We start from the raw sequence: 18294 nt of genomic DNA on the forward strand, positions 1-18294 counted from the left end.
CGGGTGGTGGCGGCCCCCGGGTGTCCCCTCCGCCCGCCCGGCCGACAGCGCGCCGCGGAGGTAATTAGCGATGTCCCCGCGGGCTTTGGTGGGGCGCCCGTCTGAGTGGCTCATCAACATTAATGAGGCTCTGGATGCCCACGGGATGGAGGGAGGTGCTGGCCACCCTGCGCACAGATGCAGAGCCAAGGCGCGGAGAGGTTTCAAGCCAGAGGGTCGCTAATGTCGCTTCCCACCAAGAGGGAAAAATGGGAAAAAGTCATAGAGACTAAAGCCCTTCGCCACTCTTCGTCAGGTTTCCTTGTGAGCATGCACGTGAATGGGTTTCTCACTCATTTAAGCTATTCAGATCAAGTCCACCCTCTCCTCCGAGTGTCACCCACCGCTGGATGTCACAGCCCCATATTCATCCCTCTCTGTACTTGGTCAGTGCGTGGTGAATTCACCCCGGGCATCTCCACTGCCTCTGCTGGGGACAGGCTGCTGTGATCTTCCAGTGCTGTCCCTCCCCTTTGGGTAATATCTTACTGCCCAGGGTGTTTCTGCACACCCGGCACTCGGCAGATGGCCACAATACACCAAAGCAGAAGTTTTGCTTTTCAGGGAATTTTCAAGGAATCCCTTCTTCACTTCCTCTTCCCTTTTTGTGAAGATATAAAGCAACAACTCCATGAATGTCTAATCTTGCACGCCTGCACACACGTGCATCCTTTTGCCAGCACAGAGCTGTTGTCGTGTTCCTGAATGGCATAATCACATCAGCAAGGTGGACACGCTCCTCCTCCCTACAAACAAAACTCCAGAAGTAGTGGCCATGCATGGAACCCTTGCTGCAGGGACCTGCCCTGTTCAACACTGGAGCTGTGTGGGGAGGCAGGGACAGCAATCCGTGCAGCCTCCTGCTTTTTCACCCAAGAAGCCCCCACTTTCAATGTTCAACACACATTTCAGCTCTGCAACAAAAGATGGGGGGGTCCCACAGGTGGGAGGGAGCCTCCTTCCTTCCCTCCACAGACCCAGGACAGCACTGACTGAGATCCACAGAGAAATTACAGCTCGTGGAGCTAATTAGGAGCTAACATGATATCATATATACACATGGGGGCAAATCCATGCTGTAGCCTAATCTTAATTCCACTATTACCCAATTTGTCATGCTGAGCTTTGCAATTCTTTAACTGAATTCCTCTGCTTAAATCCCCAAAACTTTGAAACCAAGAACAACATCCTTCAACGCCCATTCTGTCTCGGGGGAGAAGAGTGTCCGACACACAGGAAACAAACTGCTACTTTGTGAGTTAATGGTGTAACTGTATGAGAAGGAGATACTTTGTTCCCAGGACTCACAACAGAATTTTGGAAGAGGAATGCCACCACTCAGGCTCAGTCGCCTCGGTATTCTCCTGTAGTGATAAGCTACTTTTTCACATCCGTTTCCTTATTGCCCATGCCAATCAAAAATAAGGAACAACTCACACAGGAAAGAATACGTAGCCTAATATTTTCCAGTTTGGAAAAAAGATAAGTGAGAGGGAGATAAAGCAGAAGTCTGTAAATTCCTAAGCAGCATAGGAAAGTTGAACAGAGAAAGCCCCGTAATAGGAGAACTGAGGGACACCCAGTGATAGTAGGAAGAAACAAGTTTAAACAAACAAAAGAGGATAAAAAAGGATACTGTTTTCCACAGACACAATCAATGGCACTGTGGAAATCTCTGCCAAAAGGGACTCTGGAAAATGAAACTGCATGTGAGTGACAAAAGGTTAGACAAAGTCACAGAGCAGAGAGCAGCATAAAACAGCCGCTAAGCACAGTGACCAGGGACTCAGTTTTGACTCGGGAAGCCCCCAAAGCACTGGCAGCCTAGAGGCAGGCTTGCTGAACAAAGAACCCACTTTCTTCCCACTCGCCCTGGTTCTGGTGTTCTCTCACCTATAAATCAATTACTGGCCACTGCCAGGATCAGGGACCCATGAGAGTATTAATCCAGCAGGACAAGTCTCCTAATTCTCAATTACATTCTCTAGGCTAAGAAAAATCAAAAGTACAGATTGTGAGGAAGTGAAGCTGCAGCTAATTTATCAAGTATTGGGTGGTTTTTAATCAAAATACAGCTACAATCTCACAGTTGGCCATTAGTACAGTGACCACTAAACTCCACTGCTAGGAAGGGCAATGACATGAAAAGCAGATTTTTAGTGAGTTTTAAGAGCAAGCTAATATCTATGCAAACTGTTGGAATAGGATATTGGAGTTCTTGGTTCAAAGTTACATAGGAAGCCAAACATTTTTATCATTCCTTATTTTTTAGGTTTCAGTTTCATTATACATAATTTAAAACAAATTTAGTATTCTGAAAACAATATCAGTATTGTCACTGATATAGCTATCCAATCTTGTGAATTCTGCAAGAAAATCTTGTTCTTTAAATAACACTGACAGATATGACAATGGGTTAAAATAATACAATCATCTATTATGATCAAAAGATTCTATTGCAAAAACAATACTGTTAAATTCTCTGCATTTGTGAATTTTGAAATCTAGTTTTATAAATAGATATAAATTTCTTTCAAAGCACAAAGCAGTGATCACAGAAAAACAGGAGATGGATTGCAATAGATGAACAGCGGTGGGCTTTGTAGTTTTGTAACTGCACCCAAAGATGTCAATAAGAATTGTTTACTCGTTGCTGTATAAACACAGTAGAGGGAGAGAATATCCAGTATAGAGACAGTCTAAAACCAGGGCAGCCAGAGCAGATCCAGCCCTGGAAGTGCCAGTCTCTACACCTTGTCTTCCCTCAGGAGCAGCCCTTGCTGTGAGCCCTGGTTTCAGAAGACAAGGGGTATACATGTGAATAAAGACAGGGAGATGAGGGAACGACACATTCCAGGATTCACTTCAAGATCAACTAACCTGGGAAAGACTTGGCTGGTGATGCACTTCACCCAGCAGGTGAAGACAAGAAACCTGGGACTGACAGGAGGCAGCAGGGCAAGATGATGCAAAAAGGGTTTGGAATGCTCCACGCGGCCAGGAAAATAAATTTCACAGCACCAGTTTTCATATCCCTGGGGAGGTAGTAAATGTGGGATTTCATAACAGAGAGGAAGAACTCAAAATACCAAGAGTTGAGATGATGGAGCCATGACCAAAGTTTTGATGAAGCAGCTGGGAAAGAAAGCACAGCCTTTAGAAGCATTGCATAGAAAGAAGCTGCGTCATTTCAGGTCTAGCCTGAATATGCATATTTAAAAAGAGACAAAATGAGGAATGACATCCAGATGGCAGGCTTAAAAGAAAGATCACCATAGTGCTTTATATAATGACAGGGGGAAAAAAAAGACTTCAGGAAGTGCTTGAGGGAAAGATTCAGAACTTTATTTTACATTGGCAGCCTTGCAAAGAAGTGGGTTTGGAAGGTTAGAAGACGTGTATGCAGCAAGTGACATATTGAAAGCTAAAAAGCGCTCTGTGAGAACGTAAAACCTTAATTAGAAGAAAACTTCTTCTCAGGATTAGCACAGTTACAAAAGTTACAAAGTTACAAAAAGCTTTGGGACATGAGTCAGAGTGGCAGGTAACTTTAACTCTGAGCTACTCCACTGATTTAGGATTACATATGTACCTATCACTTGTTTACTGACCTTGCTCAAACAGGCCTTAAACATCACCCCTCCTACGTGTGGATGGTTTCACCTAAAGGACATCCATGTGCTGCAATTCCCACCAAGGACTCCACTGCTGACCACAAGAATATTTGAGGAAACTGGCTTTATCAAAGCCATAAAACAAAAAACTTGCGGAAAAAAAGATATAAAAAATTTTGTTTTCCTTGGAATAGGAAAGTAAGACCTAATTCAGAAGAAAACAGCTGATAATTTTTCTTGTCTATACAAAAAACATGAGCTATTTAATGAGCAATGAGCACCTCAAAACTGGGAGAAAATAAGCCATTTCTCCTCAGACACACTTATTAGTTCCATCTGAGTAAAAAGTAAAACTATTTTCAGCCAAGTAACTACAGCTTTTTATAAATCTTGATCTATTTTTACATCTACCTATTCCAGTAAAGTAGTCTGTAGTAAACACTTCAAAATGTGTCATTTTCTTTGAGGCTTGAAACTGATCTACAGACAAAAGTCCTGATTTTTTTGTTTATGTGGGTTTATTTTGGTTTTTTGCTGTAATGTTTAAGGTGGGCTTGTCAATTTTTATTAGTTATTATAATTACTTTAGCAATTCACATGTGTTTATACCCAGTAATAATTATAGAGAAATAATATCCCACAAGAAAAGAGTAAAATAAACTGTGTAGGAATAGGATTTTTAGACAAGATTGTTTAAGTTTGTGATGCTATATGTTTTCCCTAACATTTACATAACTGCCTTGAGCAATTAACATGAGGGGAAATATATGGGGGTTTTCTTAGAGAATGCAGCAGCATCATCTCTTTAGTGAGCAGCTCAGGTTCTGCACACCTGGGCATTCAATCAATCCTATACCAAATGAAGCAACCCAATCTTGACTGATTTATGTGATTCCAGGTATATTTAGATAATATGTATTTATCTATTTTTACACATATATTCATTTATCCATGAATACAATAATCGATAATACACATGTATTCATTTATCTATTTCTTTAATTATGTTACTAGGATAAAAAAGAGGCAGGAAGGAAACCTAAATTAGTACCTTTTAGACCTTCCCCGTAGACCTTAAAAATGAGAAAGTGATCCCAAGAGGAAATTTCTCCACAAATCACTTCCAGATTACTACTTGAAAGAAGACCCTTACCTTATTGGAAAGATGTGTGTACCTTCCCTGGTCTCTTTCAGGATGAAGGCAGTAAGTAGGGGTACAAACACGAGCTGTGACGCAGAAGTAAGCTCAGAGCAGGTGGCATTTCCTCTGGAGCGGAGTGGCCGTGTCCATGTTGCACCATGGAGGTGGTGCCTTCAATCCCTTACACCACAAACAGGTGGTCATGGCAACCTTAATTAAAGTACACAGCCACTCCATGTCCCACCACAGTATGGTCAGAACCTCTGCCCCCACCAGACTCAGAAACTGGGCTTTTTCCTTCACCACCAAAACTGCTAAACACTGCTGGTTTCTGTTCCCCTCCTACAGGATATAAGAAACTTCTTATCCCCTTATGCTCATGAGCCTGTTTGCTTTCTTACATTTATGATGATTCCACAGAGCTACAAGAGGCAGCATAATAAAAAGATGGTTCTTGTGTAGGAATAACAGAGCTATCCAAACCTGCCTCTGAATCTCAGCCTTGGGAACAGCCAGATTTTCACAGACCTTTTCATCATTCATGATCCTGCTACCCTAAAATGGGGAAGCAGCTGTTATCACCTGTCCCAAGATTTCTCTGCTGCTCACCTTGCAAAAACCTGAAGGTTTGTGGGCACCTCTTAGTTGGCTTCTATTGCTTTTTTGGAGTTGGCAAGACAGTGCAGCCAAGAAAGCCACATTTCCACTTCTCACCAAAGCTCCCACACCAGTACTGCTCTAGATCCACTTAGGAGATAGTTAAGATTGATTAGAAAAAGAAAGGATGAGAAATTGGTTAGCTTGGACTAAATCATCTGAGTCTGACAACATTTGTTGTAAGGTAAATGGTCAGCAGTCTCAGAAGCATTGGTGGTTACCCTTTCAACTTTATAGAAAGTGTGTGAGAAGTTGAGGAGAATGTTAAAAAAGGTGGAAAAGGAAGAGTAGGAAATTGTCTACTCTAATATTTTCTGGAAGGAAAAGTGTTAAAACAAATAATTAAACTATTTGTAAATACATCTAAGAAAACAAGGAGGCAACTGACAACAAATATATCCTTCTCCAGGAACAAATGGTGTCAAATCAAAATATTGTTCTCCAGTGGTCCATTAACAGGCATTTGAGTAGGAGGAAGCAGTATGCATCCTATACCTTGATGCTGTCTTTAATGATTCACTTTGTTCAGCCTGGAGAAGAGAAGGCTCCAGGGTGACCTAATTGTACCTTCTAATATCTAAAGGGAGCTGACAAGAAAGATGGAGAGGGACTTTTTACACAAGTATGTAGTGACAGACAAGGGGAATGGCTTCAAACTGAAAGAGAGCAGGTTTGGATAGAATATTTGGAAGAAATTTTTTGCTGTGAGTGTGGCGGGGCCCTGGCACATGTTGCCCAGGGTAGGTGGTGGATGCCCCATCCCTGGAAGTGTTCAAAGCCAGTTTGCATGGGGCTCTGAGCAGTCTGGTCCAGTGGAAGCTGTCCCTGCCCATGGCAGGGGGGTTGGAACAAGATGATCTTTAAGGTGCCCTCCAAGCCAGGCTATTCTATGGTTTTATGATTCTCTGTGCTTACAATTATGTTATTACATAACTCCTGTGTTATGTTAGATGGCAACAGTAAAGCTTGAGCAGGACAGGTGGGACAGTTGGACCCAGTGATTTCCAGTGGTTCATTGACAAAATTGAGGGTAGCAACACACAACCATGCAGAAGATGTCACACTATCTAGTATTATTAAATATTTTAGTAATAACCTAGATTATGAAACAAGAAAGCACATGTCCTACATTTTCAGAAGCTGCATGCTAGGGAAGAAAACAAGACTTGTGAATAACCACAAGAATTAAAGAAAAGTTCTAAAAAAAGAGAATGCAATTCAGAAACAATGCACATACTGTTCTGCCTGCAGACAATAATTTGTTATTTGATTGCAGCTAAGTGTATTAGAAAAAATAATGGAAAAAATACTTTCCCTTTTCTTGGTGCTTTTCCTTGCTTCTTGGTATTTTACACCACCTGAGCCTGAGCTCCCTCCTTTTATATATATACTTTCAGAAATATCCTTCCTTGTATTTTATTTCTCTGGCTAACTTACAGGGTAATTTCCACCATAAAGGCTTGTTTTACCATTTTAGTATAACTCTTTAGTATGATGACCTACATTTCATTTTCTGCATATTTCCTCCTTATGCTGAGATCAAAGGAGAGCTAATGATTGAGGCACTGGTCTGCCTGAAATACCCATCCTCTTTTTGCACTGAGGTGATGTGTGCTTGTGCTTCATGGCACTTATTTAGCAACCTGCCTACTCTGCTATTTCCTATAAACCCATTTTTTGTAAGGCCACTCACTTCCAGCCTTGGTTCTATTTCCCTTCACGACCCATTCCCACTGATTAATATTGGGATGCAATTTTTCTAGAATTTGTTGTCCCAGTATTTCTGTACCTCAGCTGGATGCAGAGATCTGTCTGGTTAGTTCTGAGAACTCTAAATCCACAGAGGAGCAAAATACACTAGGAATCATTTACTGAAATGCATGACCTTGAAATAGCATGGTTCCACAGCACAGATGGAGTTTACCAGACGTCTTAGGCTAGGAAATGATGAGATTTAAAACAGTCAGTACTTCGAGGGGTTTAAAAAAACTGAGATTACTGGATAGGATAGAGATACTGCAAGTATATTTAAACAAGTACATTGATGTGTGGATCCATGACTTTGGTGCCCAGATTAGTTTGGCAGCCCTGCCTCTCCAGTGTGCACTTACTTGTGCAATGCATGTACATCCTGAGCACAGTGAAAGGCTCTCTCTTCATTAGTATGAATTGTGGGCTTTTCCTCGAACCATCAGCACTGGTCTGATGGTGATAACCCCTCTGCTGCTGATTGTCCAATGTTTGGCTCTTCAAGCTGTCATGTTCTGATTCCCTGGTGGTGTCTGAAATGACCAAAAATCCATGCAATGTGGCATCACTGTCTAGGCCCCACAAGAAGAGCTGTTCTTCAAAACAATTACATCATCTTTTAAATTTCCAGCGCTAAAAATAGGCAGGAAGGATTCTGCATTCAGAGATGTCTTGAAACAGTGCTGTTGTTAGCAGAGGGTACACCTTTGTACCTTTGTACAGCAAGGTCCTGGCTGGAGGGAGGTTAACAAATACATAAGCATTACTCTTTCTAGGACTAAAAGCTGCTTGGGGACATGAATTTCTTTAAAAGAAATACTTTTCCCATCTCCACTCTCTTTTTCATCCATCCTATCACCAAAGTGCCACATTTCTTCATACCTCCAAGATGCCCCAACAGTTGAAGCTGCCCTTATTATTTGGGTCAACTGAGCTAGTAATCATAGCAGCCTGTGGAACATAACAGAACAGGGCATCTCTGCTGCTAGGGAATAAAGAACAGGTTAGTCTGGCTGTGTTTTCAAATGTCACAGCTCACTGAAATCACAGCTATCGCTTAGGAAAACTCTGTTTTCTCAGCCTACAACAATTTCCCTCAGCACTGTCATTTCATCATGTAAGGGTTACTGTGGGTGAACAGGAGAAGGTTCAGCAGTTCATTTTATTTGGGTATGAGAATTGAAATACCAATGTAAAAATCTTGTAAATTGTATCTTTTTCTCCTGTCTACCATTCTTGCTGTATTTTCCTCCTATTCCTTGTTGGCAAACTCTCTCTCCACTGATTTCCTCTGCCAGTCTTTTTCTAAGATTCTGCCACTGAGTCCTGCCACTGACTGTAGTGAGCTCATCAAACCCCCAGTACATCTCAACACATGATGAACAATGAAGTCAACATGCTTTCTATGCTCTTCATGTCATCAGCAGGCCAGGGAGCCCTTTCTCAGAGTATAAGGTATTGTGAGGCACTGCTGAATGCCAGCTCAAGGACCAGGAAGCATGTTTTTCCAAGACTCAACAGGCATACACTGTACAAGTGAGATTGCTGTCTTCTGGCTTGCCCCAGTTTGGGTACGGGGACACAGGAATGGAAGAATAATTGCTGGAGGAGAGGAAATAGTCTGTTGTAGAGTTGGAGCAATTCCTCTTCCACTCCTTTTCCTCCTGCCCCAATCTGCGTACCTCAAGGAAACCCTACACCTATAGCAAAACATCCTACATTCACAATATCATCTGTCCAGCTTCACAGGCACTTGAGCTTTTGGTTCAAAGGTGATACTTGGAGATTTTGCCAAATCCCTCATGTTTTTGACCTGTGAGCCTGTTGCCAAGCAGAAAAAAGCACTTGTTCAAATATGTGAAGTTAGGTCGTACTGAGATGTCAGCTGAGGAACTAACATTTAATTTTCGTATTTGTCCAAGTTGTTACTTACCATTCATTTAAAGAAGCAGTACTAGTGGATCACACCAGTGGATTCCGCACCAACATGTTGTAAGATCCAGTTTCTGTCACAAGGAAATTACCATCTAGACAGACAGAAGAAACATTATTATCCCATTGCAGACAGGGCATTCAAGCACAAACATGCCAGGGAATATGCCTGAGGACACCCAGAAAGACTACATCAGTCAAGTGAGCCATATTGGGGTATGAACAACACAAGCCCTTTACTTATTGTTGCTCCAGACACTCTGTATCATCTCCTAAATCAGCCTATTAATTCATCACCAGGAACACTACAGGTGAAGAAGCTGTTGAAATCTATTTTGTTTTTGTTGTCTTTATTTATGCACATTTGGACAAGAGACTGAAGTCAATAAGAATCAATGAGATCAGCATGTCTGCTGTAGGAATGAATTAGATTTAAATATATATTTTAAAACAGATATTCTGCTTTCTTATACTCCTATTCACTGAAAATAAGAATCTATCTGAAAACCAGAAAATATATCTAACTATGGAAAAATGGGGAAATTCAGGTAAAAGTAAACAAGCCAGCTTGATAAGAAGTGCATGGTAAACAGACATTTCACTGAGAAGGAGACTTTTCAGATATTTCCATGACATGTTGTTGCCACTTGAAATGTGGTGCCTTCTGGTGCTGTCTCAGAATATCTGGCAGAACATGTTGTATGTAATCAGACGCTATTTTTTCAATGTACAATTTTTTTAAATTCTGTCTTCTCTGATAAGCATTGTGCAAGACAAATGTTCTACTTGCCAAATAATTTCTTTCAGAAAAACTGAACATCTCTAGGATTTTCTGTTCCTAGCAAATCCAACTCCCATCTTTAAAAGTCTTAATGCAATAAAGCAAAATCTTTAAGATGCCTTGGCTCACTGTCAAATCTCCTACTAAAGGAAAGTATATTTAAAAGACATTTTAAAATAGTAGTAGTCACACAAAATCATAATGGAAAAAAACTATAATGATAATAATTAAAACTGCCACTAAATATAAATATATCTTTCTATTACATAGAATAAACAGTCACATTGAGGAGCTTACACTTGTGAGCTCACTGAAGTGTGGGCATTCACCACTCACCAAACTCACTCATGTTCTCAAAACACCACTTGCCTTTACTAATCTGTAGTAAATGAATGCTAATGAGAAATATTCCAGTTAACTCTTACGCAACTAAATCATTTCTTAGCTCCCCAGACAGAACTTTTGCATGGACATTCTCCAAAATCATTGTCAAGGCTACGGCCTGATTTTAATGAGCGACATCTCAAAAAGCACAGAGGACAAAAAGGAAAGTGGTGAAAACGAAAATCAGCAGAGACAATGTTAAATAACACCTTCAGTGGTGACAAGAGAGCTGGCAAGATATCCAACCCCAAGGTCAGCCCATCTTCCCTGGCTACAGCAGAGCTTGTGCAGGGAACCAGTGACTTTTTCTCACATGATCGCATTGGCAGGAGCCGGGTGGGGAAGTGCAGAAAGTGACCTGCAGTTTTCCTGGGTCTGGCATCAGTTCTAGTGTGTTAGATTTGCACTTCAGAACAGCTCAGAAGATGCAAGGAAACATTTGCCTACTTGGCTCCCGGCAAATGAAAACACTGAAGTTCTTGCCTGAGCCCTGCCTGCTAACAAGGAATGTGGTGAAACAGGAGTGGATCGGGAGACAAGACTTTTTGCACACCTTTTTCTTCTGACCATGCTCCTGTTAACATTCCTTGTCCTATTCTAGGTTACCCCATGGACCTGCTGTCCAGGCCTTCTCCTAGTGCTGAGCTGGGCCACAGGCAGAGGCAGAATGAGAGGCTCATGTGGTGGCCAAGGCAAGTGAGCTGGCTCTTTCTGAACAGCCTTTGCTTGGGGAAAGAAGAAAAAGGCATTGAGATTCTCAAGGTCTTTGTGGCCCTTGTCAGCCACCCGATAAATCCTGCAGCCATCATCCAAACCTCAGTTTGGAGTTCAGGAGTCAGAGGACTCACTGAAGCATCCAAGACACTGCTCTCAACAGATTCCCCTTTATGACAATCCCATTCTCCCATTCAGACCCCACCCCAGGGCAGCTCCAACCATGTAACCCTCAAGCACTGCCAGTCAGTGGTGAGCCTGCTGATGGACCAACCAGCACACATTTGCAGACATCCTGGCAGGCTGCCCCAGGAGGCCTTGTGGCATCTGTGTTTCCCTCTCCTCCACCATCAGGTTCAAAAGGGATGTCCAAACCTTCTTCCCGAGCAGGATCATTCACAGCATGGAGTGGAAGAGGCTGAGAGCCCTCTGTGCTGCTGGTGGTGAAGCCATACTGGCACAACAGAGGGAGCAGGGCTAGTTTAGCCACATGCTATGAAATACTGTGAATAAATGGAATGTGCTTTTTTCGTTGACTACAATATGGCAGGTCCTGATTGACAGACTAGACACAAATGTGCAAACTGCACAGGCTGCACAAACAGTGCAGCCCTGATGGCTGTTGTGTCCTACACAGCTTCTGCAAGGAGCTGGATGAGCCTTTCCATCTGGACCAAGCAAGGACTGTTTCTTCAGCAGCTTTATGCTCATCCTCTGCAGTCTGTGGGTAGGTGGAGAAGCCAGAGGACCCTCTGTGTCTGACTATGCCTTCATTAGCAGGGTCAGCTGAGCAGGGTAGGGCGGATTTCAATGACTTTTCAATCCCATTCTGTTTTCCAGAGGAAAGGTTTAGGTGTGCCTGCTTTACCCTCCCATCCCAGGCTACCTCAATGTGTGCTTCTGAGGAAGCATGGCTTCTCTGACTGTGTCTGTCCTGGCCCTCTGTGTCTTTTTTGACCTTTTGAGCATTCTGGCATGCAGCTGTGACTGCTGCCTCCACAACCCTCAGGAAACATCACGGGCTGAGGGCTACGTGTTTCGCTGGAGAAAAACGTGGCTGACAAGTGGCTGTGCCATGCAGCTCAGGAAAGGGGGGAGGGTGAGGAGAGATTTGCTTGCTGTCTGCTTCCTGGGAGGCAGAGGAGAGAGTGGCAGAAGGAATAAGGCTGTGTAAGCAGCTCATATGGATGGGGGAGGAAGAGCTGATGAGGGCTAGAAAGGCAAGGAAAGGAACCAGCTGGTTGGATCATACAGGGCAAAAAAAGCACTCTTCACCAAGGAAATCCTTTCTCCTTCCTGTCCACAGTGACACAAGACCTTCTATCCTGTCCCATTTTCTATCTTTTTTGTCTCTAGAGAAACTGGCCATTTCCCCTTTTACCAAGGCTTTTGGCCAGCCACTCTATTCATGGAGTGGCTGTGCCTGCTGGAACTCACAAAGGGCCACCTGCAGCCCAGATGGTTTTAAGCCTCTCCATGGTGTGGAGAGGAGACTCCCAAAAGGTCACCATGTGGTACAGAGCCTGCTGCCATTTTGTGCCCTTCAGCCCACACCTAAAGAGGACTCTGAAGAGAGGAGGACACAGCAGACATTATCCATCATCCTTCCTTTTGCTCCCTTAACAGGCCCACCTGACACTTCTTGGGAACACAACCAGAGGAGCAAGGAACTATCCTGGCAGAAAATGCAATTTGTACCCCATGACAATTGCTCCACAGCACTGCTGTGAGGGCATTAGAGACCAAGGGCACAGTGGTGGTACAGCCCTGGGATCAGAGAGACCAGCAGAGTCCTGATCACAGCTTGGCACCACACCAGATCACAACACAGCCAAAGCAAGAATGCCAAGTTAGCTGTCCCCACAGGCACTGGGAGCAGATGAGTGTGTGGCTTCAGCCACAGCCCACGGCAGTGAGGATCCTTGTCTGGCTGTGGCCAAGGAGCCTCCTACATGGCAGGACAGGGCCCAAGGCAGGAGGAAGCAAACCCAGCTTGCTCCTCAACACGGCTATAAGAATGCCATCACCAGAAGCTGCTTGATGACACAGCCAAAAGGTCTGGTCTGTTCATTGTTCAGATTTTCATTTTGTTGGGATTTACCTGATACCAGTGAAATGATAGACATTCATATTAGTATTGGCATTAAGATTTTTTACACTTAGGGCCAAAATGATTAAAAGGCTTTGGCTTCCAAATATTTTCATTAAGCCATGCCTTCAAATTTGCTGAAAATGCTTCTTGCTTTGTTGAAAGCAAGATTTCACACTACATGTTTGACAAAATTTCTTTCAAATTCCCACTTTCAGAAAAGTAAAGTAATTTCTCGTTTCATTGTAGGAAGTCACAAAAACAAACCTGTCATTCATCCATGCCCTACAGGCTTTTTGACTCTTCTTTCGGCACTTGCCTTAGTATTGGAGAATCTTCATAGATAATCAAGCAATGAAGAGTAAATGCTTTTCAGTGTAGGAAGTAAAAGACAGCCCTTTTTTTTCCCCAGAAAAAATGTCTGATATTGACAAAACCTCAGTTTTATTTTTGACCTTTTAGTGTGATGCTATATCCGAGCATGCATTCATCCTCACCACTTCTTGCTTTCATGCCAGTCTGTATTTAATAATGAGAGGCATAGTGCAAGGACCACATTTCCTGGCCATGTGGGAATGGATTGCCCACAGTTATAGACATTACATCCAAAGCAGCACAATTGTATTATTTTTGTGTCTCAATATATAAAAAAGCTGCCCTAGGGATAACAGGCAGGTCTAAGTAATATACACATAACATAAGGGCTCCTGCTGTGTATTTTTGACACTCCTTAACAGTGAGAATTAAGATCTATGACTCCCATCTCTCAGCTGATAACATCAAGACAGGCTGCAGTGACTGCACAGAGCCTTTCTGAAATCAAATTGGTCTCTGTGCAAGCACAACAGGTCACATGGGGACTGTCAGACAAGAACAGTTTAGAAGTGCAGCATGTATAGAAACAAGCCGTGTTTCCTGCCCCAGGTGAAGCTGTATAGTGGTCTCTGCCTCCATTCTGTGACACAAAGACATGCTTTTGCTGGGGACAGGGACAGCAACTGCCACCAGCAGCTCATAGCTATGCAAAGGGGTAATCTATGGTGGAAGAAAACCCAGCCATCACAGAATAATTAATCTTGCATTCCACTTGAGATCTCTCCCACACAAATGGGAGAAGGTGTGTCATGATTCAGATCACTGCCAAAATAGCATGGCGTGGCATTTTGCAGTTTAATTGTTTCAACAGATCATTTATTCTCTCTGTAAGAGGGAGCTTGACTGGAGCTCTCATCCTTGGAATGCCAGGGTGAACTTCATCAAATGCAGTTTACTTTTCCTGAGTGACTAACAAGACCCCTGTGGGAAGTACAGCAGACTGCACACTCCTTAGCAGAAACTGGTGCTCAGCAAGTTCCACCTGAACATGAGGGAGAACCTCTTTACTGAGCAGTGACCGAGCACTTACCAGGCTGCACAGAGAGGGTGGGGAGTGTCCCTCAAGGGAGATATTCCAGAACCATCTGGACACAATCCTGTGCCATGGCATGACTCTGCTGGAGCAGAGAGGTTGGACAAGATGATCCCCCTGTGGTCTATTCACAGATCTATTCTGTGATTCTGTGAATTTAATAATTTCTTCAGTTAATGTTTGTTTTTTTTTTCCCTAGAAATGTCAGAAGTGGCTTCTTATTTTAGTAGTTTTAGTTCAGCAATTACATATTAGGGACTTAGTAAGTATTTTAAAGTAGGTTTGTAATAAGTTCATAAAACCTTTGTAAAATCTCAAAGCATTCAGCATGTACTCTTTTATCTCACTCTGGCTTTCTCAGAAATAAAAATTAAGGCAGTGAATCCCTAATTAGACAATTAAAACATTGGATACTGAAATACTTTTCAGAGAAATATATGAGGGCACAGGTGTGGCTACCAACAAGCTCTTGGGTTCTCTAACCATGCAACTACCATATTAAGAGAAAAATACACAGATATAGGAAGTCAGCTGTAGAAACAAACAGTGTAGGGGGGCTACAGTTTCCCTGTTTATTCCCCACTGGATGATAAAGATGTATTTGTATAATTTCCTGACCCACTACATTGAGATTAGGATGAATTTGATTTGATCTCACTGCAAGGTTCCTGAGCTTGAAGTATCAATGGTGAGGTAGGCAAAGCACTCAGCAATTTACCCCAAGAGTGCCATGTTATCTGTCCCCTCTTTAAGGGATTAATGCAACACTGGCTGAAATTGGTGAGATTTTTACTGCAGAGTCCATAAGAATTGTAGCTATCAAACATGACAGATAAAAAGAGCTCTGCAGCCACTATGGAGGATACATGAACAAACAGGAAATAGATCTGCTATTTTAAGTGTCCCAGTGTTTATCTGCAAGCAATCCCTAAGTGCACACCAAACACATTAGTTCTTCATAACTCATAAACTGAGGCAATTCCATTTCACCTTTACATGGAGATAGCCTTGTTCTTCAGGAGGGAGAGCCACAGGGCACAGGCAGATTTCTGCAAGGCAGCAGGGTCACTTACCTTATCTTAGTCATGGAAATGGCATGTGAACCGGGACAGAGTCCCCAGGACCTTCCTTTGGTACTGCCACAGAGGCTGTGTTTCAGCTTTCAGAAGCTTTCTTCACACTCCACTGCTGCAGTGGAATGTTTGGATTTAATTCACTACTACTAATAAAATAACATTTATAAATATAGGTACTTAAGACAGGAGGTAAACTGTGATCCAGCAACCAATATTTATGGTTGTTTTTTTTTTATTTTTAAAGGCCAAGCTTAGGAGAAATGAAGCACAAGGGCTGCAATTCAATCCATACATCCTTAGAGAGCAAATCTTCCTGAATTTTTCAGCTCCAGACAGCACCTGCCAAGAAGGCAGCTTGCACTAGTTACTAGTGAACTTTAACCTTCCTTAAATAACACATATAAGAAATACCAGCAACACAAATAATACTCTCCCCTTCATCCCCCTCGGTAGCTGAAACAGAAATTAGTAGAATGAGAAAAGCAAATAAACGCACCACACATATGATGATACTGAACAAACGTGAAAGCTGAGCTGCAGTCTGGTTTGCAACAGCCCTTCACCTCCACTTGGAGCAGCCAGCCTTGGAACAGCCAGCCATGACTTCACTGATGTACACATTAGGGATAAACAGTAGATTCACTTACACAGTAGTTGCAGTGACAGTGATTTATTCAATATAAAGCAGCTTATGTCCACCCCATCACAAACCCCTAGTAAATAGATTCTATTTATCTCTCCACCTACTTCTTATTCCAGTCTTCCTCAGCACTCATTATTCTCTCAGCAGTCACAGCATGTGAAGTGTTGCTTCACCAGCACTCATTTCTTCAGTTCAAACCTCACCAGCGACATCCCGCAGAAGGAAAGCTCGACTCAATAGGATTATTTCTAATAATAATCAGAAATAATAATAATTAGCCCTCCGTGGGCGCCCAAACCCCTCACAGCAAGTCCTTACTTTGCCCTAGGCTGATCACCGTGGATCTCTAACAGATCATCTTTCCCTTCACACTGTATTGGAGTTCCTTCTTTCAAGGAATTCCTTTGCTGGTCTCTTTCCTTTGTGTTCATGTTTCCCAGTTTGTCCCAGTGATTGACACAATCTCACTTTCATCATTGCTGCCATTTCCCTCTTTCTTTCCATAAAGCTTTCCTGAGCAACTCTTCCAACTCAAACCCTGTGTCTTTGCCATCATCTCCTTTCTTCAACTGCAATGTGCTAAATCCAAGATTTTGTTCAAGCACGTTGGAGACAGAATTACACTTCATGGAAGGCTTTTTGAGGTCATAAATGTCTGAAATCAGAGGTCATGTATCAGGCTAATACAGTATCTATTAAACGTGCCCTCAAACTATGTTTGATGCATTTGTAAAAGCAGAAATAGCAGTAACAGCAAGGAAAGGAGCAATTGCTGAGAATTTACAAGAGCTGTAGCACATGCCAGGCATAAAAGAAGGAGATGATGGTAATCAAGGTTAGACCCCTCTGTCAGAATTGTCTACTTGCCCCTCATACCAAGATTTTGCACTGAGTTCTCCTGATGCTCATCACCTCTAAGAGGACAAAATGAAAACCCATTATCCCACAGGTTAAGGTGAATAGCTAGTAGGAGTGCTGGGAACATCACCTGACAATTGTTGTTTCCCCTAAGTAAAGAGAAGGAAAAGGTATTGTGCATCAGAAAAGCATGGAAGCGGCCTGAGGCTGCTCCTTGGACACTGTTAATCACACATAATCCTTACCTTAGAACCTTTCCTTAGGCGTTGTCAAACAGAAAAAGAAAGAACAAGATTTAAAAGTTCAGGACATCATTAAAAACATGGTTAAGGGCCAAATTAAAGGAGGAGAGCAATGGAGGAAGGTATTGGAAGATGAGAAATAGTATCAAAGGTTAAACTAATTTTAAGTTTAAAAAAAACCCAAACAACAGAGAGAGAGAAACTAGTGAACATGAATAAAAAGAGAGCTGAAAACCTCTGAACATCAAAATATTCCAATAGACCATATCAGATCATTCCTATCATGTACATACTGGGAATAAAGCCAAGAGACTGGAGCAAAGGAAATGGAAGAATATGAGAGGAGAGAAGGAAGTCTAGAAGAAGTATCCATTTCAGTATTGAACCATTTCACAGCTTTCCCAGTTTCACTAAAATAGATCATTACAAGCAAGAAGCTTTTTCCAGAGGGAAGCAAATTAATAAAAAAATTAAAATATTATCAGCTCTTGCTATAAATGATACTTGTCTCTGTGCCCAGATATTTTGCCTTTGGGAGCAAAGCAAGTTTTTCCCCCATCTGCTGTTATTGGAGAGATTTCACAATATTTCCTCATGCTGCCTCCCCATGGTTCCAGAGTATAACTAGGTGTAGACTAGGGCTATGGATAGATCATGACAAATTTTATAGAGAGGAATAAGAGATGATAAATCTGGTTCTAAAAAGTTAGCTGTCAAGGTCATCTGCTGACAGGTTCCATATGACTGCCAGATTACTGTTTGAGTTCAGGTACTGCCTAGGAATATCAGACAGAAACTCAGGGTCTATTTCTGAATACAACATAGAGATAATTAACAGAAATTACACCATTTCTAATAAATTACACTACTTCTAATGAATTAAAACATGTAGACAAATCCTGTGCTCAGTCAGACAGTTTCAGTGCAGAAGCTCACAGTCTAGGAGTTGGTTCTCCCACAGCGGAGA

This window comes from Geospiza fortis, unplaced genomic scaffold (genome assembly GCF_000277835.1).
Source record: "Geospiza fortis unplaced genomic scaffold, GeoFor_1.0 scaffold327, whole genome shotgun sequence".
NCBI classification, from domain to species: Eukaryota; Metazoa; Chordata; class Aves; order Passeriformes; family Thraupidae; genus Geospiza; species Geospiza fortis.